Source organism: Tupaia chinensis, unplaced genomic scaffold (assembly GCF_000334495.1).
Source record: "Tupaia chinensis unplaced genomic scaffold, TupChi_1.0 Scaffold000047_1, whole genome shotgun sequence".
NCBI lineage: Eukaryota > Metazoa > Chordata > Mammalia > Scandentia > Tupaiidae > Tupaia > Tupaia belangeri.
The window spans coordinates 2,369,182-2,373,630 of record NW_006159505.1 but is presented as its reverse complement, the minus strand read 5'-3'; the positions used below and the strand labels follow the sequence as shown (position 1 = coordinate 2,373,630).

Genomic DNA, 4,449 nt, shown 5'->3' with positions numbered 1-4,449 from the left:
AGCGCAGGCGCCCTATAGCAAACCCCTCTAAAAAAAAAAAAAAAGTTTTTATTAACTAAGCTCAAAAAAAAAAAAAGTTTTTATTAACTAAGCTCCCCACTGCTTATAGTATCTTAGGGCAAATAAAGCACACGTGAAGGTTTTGCCTATCTGAAGGGTGCTGGTTTGCAACCTCTGCTTTAATTGTTCTAGGTTTTTAATTCTGAGAAAAACTGTATTCTTAGTTTCTGGACCATATTACTTACACTCCCAGCAAAACTGCTCTCACTGCAGGATGTTCAGATCTTAAAGAGTCACCGTTCATGGGGCCGGAAGGTGGTGTGGTGGTTCAAGGCAATGGAGTCCCGCATGGCTGACCACAGTCCCAGACCTGGCAGCTTGCTTTCTCGTTTTCCCCCTCTTTCTCTCTCTGTCTGTGTTTAGTCAAATTTCTTTCTCGTTTTCCCCCTCTTTCTCTCTCTGTGTTTAGTCAAATTCAAAAATAATAACATTCTTAAATAAATAAGTAATTTATGGAATTAAATAAATAAGTAATTCTTTTTTAAAGAGTCACCATTCACTTAATAATTTGTTCAATCTCAGTTTTTTTTTTTTTTTTGAGAGATTTTCGCTATAGGGTGCGTGCGCTCGCCAGACAGACAGAGAGAGACATAGAGACAGAAAGTGAGAAATCACCCCCCAGGGGGGATGATCACACCGCAATCCCTTCTCCTCCATTCTCCTCTCGGGATCTTGGGCATGCACACACACGCACCTGGCATGAGTTTTAAGCCACCGGGTCCGGGACGTGAACCGTGGTCGGCTACGTGGGAGTCCAGCGACATAGCCATTACGCTAACTGCTGGTTCCCTCAATCTCAGTTTTTAAACATTCAGTATGTATCAAGGGCCTACGACACGACTGGCATGAACCTAGGTGTTGGGGAGGTTGAGAGACTACATGGTGTGTGTGTATGTTCAGGAGGTGGGATATATGCCGTTTGGTGCTAGGAGTTGTCAAGTAAAGCCAGGAGTGGAGTGAGATGAAGCTGGGAGCAGACAGGAGCTACGTTATTTAAGAATTTTATGAAAAATAAAATTTTATGAAAAATAACCTTACGAACTAGACTCCATTTATTGTATGGATATGGTTGTGAATATTGTATGACGAGTACCTATCACAGGGTCTGGTCATGCTGTGATCCCCTTCTTCCAGTTCTCTACCCCATTGGAACTTGGGCACTCGTGTGTGTGCCTGATATGTTTTCGGCTGTTCAGGCTCGGAATTTGAACTGCAGTCACCATGCGGTATCTGGCCTCTCTCTCACTCACTTTTTTTTTTTTTTTTTTAAGTTTCTGTAGGGTGTGGACACTTGCTGGAGAGAGACAGAGAAAGAGTAAAAGTGAGAAAGCATCCCCCAGAAGAGAGGACCATGCAGTAATCCCCTCTCCTTCACACTTCTTTCAGGGTTTTAGGACACGCACATGTGCCTGGCATGTTTTTCAAGGCTCCGGGCCCAGGATTCGAACCTCACAGTTGGCCATGTGGGATCAGCCACCTTAACCACCACGCCACTGACTGGTTCCAGGATCCAGCTTCTCTTGAACAGCAATGTTACCACTGTGCCATGAAGCCAGCCCAAGTCTACGTTGTTTATCGGAGACTTTTAAAGCCACTTACTCGTTTTGTGAGGGTGACACGCTCAATGAAAATGATCTTTCATCCAAAAATGTACTCAACTAAAAACATATACGCTATGGAATGTTCAAATACATTGAAAGTGAGTGCATAAATGAAGGTGTAACTGTAGCCCCTCTGTGTTGTAGAAATTTCTTTCTTCCCTAAAGTACCCTGTGTACTCTACATGGCATTCACCCCTTCATTCTCTGTCCAAACGAGGGTAGGAGTGAGGTGTGCCAAAGGTGCAGCTGTGCTTGAATGTTCATGCAGCGTCACTGATTTCTCACACACAGGGTTGAACTGTTTTCTTTGTATTTGTGTGAGTTGGCTTGACTACCCCCCATAGGCACTTTTACCTCAGTTTCACTTATCTAAAGCTATGCTGTCATGTCTGACACCTTTTCCTTAGTGTAATTTATTTAATCATTGTAATTTTCATAGTACTCTTTCACAGAAGTAAAGGCATTATGGCTTCAGGCCAGATAAATAATTGTCATCCTTGGATAGATTCCACTTTTTCTCCTAAAGGTGGAAAGTAGAACCTTGTTGGATTTACACAACACCATAGTCTCGTTAGTTACAAGTTTAAAAATATATAAATGAAAACCATCTATCAGAGAACATAGAATCATTTTTAAAAAGCTTCAGTATAAAGGGATGCCTTTATTTTCATTCATTCTTGAAAATGAGATTTTGTAGCAGCACTGGGCTAGAATTTCCCCAAGGTCGTGTCCTCCAGAACCTGTGAATATGTGACCCGATTTGCAAATAGGGTCCTTGCAGAAGTAATTAAGACAGGTCATCCTGGATTAGATAGGCCCTAGTCTAATAACTGGTGTCCTTATAAAAAGAGGGAGATTTGGAAAAAGGGAGACACAGAACACCCTGTGAAGATGGAGGTGGAGAAAGGGGTGATGTACCCACAGACCAAAGGATGCCAAGGATTGCTGGCAGCCCCAAAGGCTAGTAGAGAGATGTGGAACAGATTCTCCCTCATAGCCTCCAAAAAGAAACCAGCCCTGCCAATATCCTGCTTTTGGACTGGGAAGAATAAGTTTGTTGTTTTAAGCCTGGACCCAATGTGATACTTTGTTAAAACAGTCCTGGGAATCTAATATAGTAACCAAGTATAATTTTCCTTTTCAGATATCAGTGTGAGCCATTGGGTGTGGCTACTTATATAAATGTGTTTGGAAAGATGGATGTTCTGTCTCCTATATTATAGTAATAGTCATGAGTTTTGGGAGCACTCTAAATATGTTAGTCACCATCATTTTATTTAAATTCTTATATGAATGCTGTATGATATGGACTGTAATTCCTAAGTGTAAAGTGAAGACACTGAGGCTCTGAAAGGATAGCCTTCATCCAGTCTGCTCCTTGATGTACCTGACTAAAAAATGTGTTCTTTTATTTATTTTTTAAAGAGGTTTTCACCTTAAGGTGTATGTGCTCACCGGAGGGAGAGAGGCAGAGACAGTGAGAGGAACAGTGAGAGATGACCCCCCCCCCCGGATGGCCCGTACCACAATCCCTTCTCCTTCATTCTCCTCCCAGGATCTTGGACATGCGCACACATGTGCCTGGCATAATTTTCACACCACTGGGTTTAGGACTCAAACCGCCATTGTGGGAGTCCGGCAGCATACCTGCTACACCATCTGCTGGCCCAAAGCTTGTGTTCTCTTTTCTCTATCACTGCACACATTTACGGAGATCAGCTTCTGGCAGTGACAGCAGCTGGTATTTATAGTTTTTCTTCTTCATAATTTACCTTGGTAAAATCTGGGAAAACAAAGAAGTGATTGCTACTTAAATGTGCAAACTTTCTCCAAAGCTCTGAGTTCCATATAATTTTGGTATTTGCCTGTTTTTCTTATTTTCAGCCAGAGACTAGAATCTAGAACCAAGCCATGCCATTCTATTCCTCTGGGATTGTTGAATAGCTGGAACTAGGAAGTAACCAGAAATTTCTCATGGAAGTTCCAGGGACTTTAGAGTTATGTGTAGAGAATCACATGACTAGAATGGCCATCCCTGTCTATTAATAGCTTCAAATAAACCATTCAAAACAAATAGTCACTAGATGATTTTTAGTTAAGAGAAAATACAGTAACTGCCAAAGAAGACTAGTGTTATTGGCATCATCTTACTCCACTTATGATGGCTGGTCAGAGATAAAATCAAACCTTTCATTTATGGTTAGTAGAAGAGAATGGTGGGAAGAGTGACACAGTCTTAAACATGAGGGTCTTTTTCTTATGTTTGCTTATAGCTATTTCAGGGTATTTACAGTTTTCAGAATAAATATTGAACTACTGCAGGAACCAAAAGTATATGCGTGCACTTCTCCATCAAACCCTGTCTAAATAGTGTTTAACAGTGTAGCTCATCTAACACTGAGCACATGACATGTGGCAGGCACTGTTAGATGGTGAGAATATCATGAATAAAAATGAGATTATCTTCTTTTAGCAATATTTAAATATACCTATATAAATAGGTAGTGAAAAGGGATAGCATTGATTTGGGAAAGATAGAATTAAAAATGACTGGCAAGTATGTTATTCACATAGCTTTTAAAAAGATGGACAGAAGGCCAGATCTGGGACCTGGTGGTTAAGGTGGCTGAGTCCCACATGGCTGATGGTGGGATTCAAATCTCAGCCCCAGTGACTTGAAAATATACTGGATGCATATGCATGTGTGCACAAACTTCTGAAAGGAGGGCGAGACGGAGAAGGGATTGCAATATGACCGTGCACTGTTGGAGGGTGCTTTCCACCTCAC

The 4,449-nt window shown here is 41.5% G+C and overlaps 1 protein-coding gene and 1 long non-coding RNA gene across 4 annotated transcripts in view; one reads left to right on the top strand and one right to left on the bottom strand.

Moving 5' to 3' along the window:
- The window catches only part of FCHSD2 (FCH and double SH3 domains 2), a 252,607-nt gene that overhangs the window by 56,103 nt on the left and 192,055 nt on the right, over positions 1 to 4,449 (top strand). The window lies entirely within an intron of this gene.
- Positions 1 to 4,449, bottom strand: part of LOC102469785 (uncharacterized) — a 30,369-nt gene that overhangs the window by 17,393 nt on the left and 8,527 nt on the right. For both annotated transcript variants that reach the window (XR_003550334.1, XR_003550333.1), the window contains exon 2: positions 3,309 to 3,444. This is a non-coding gene — a long non-coding RNA (uncharacterized LOC102469785). The remainder of the gene's footprint in view (positions 1 to 3,308; positions 3,445 to 4,449) is intronic.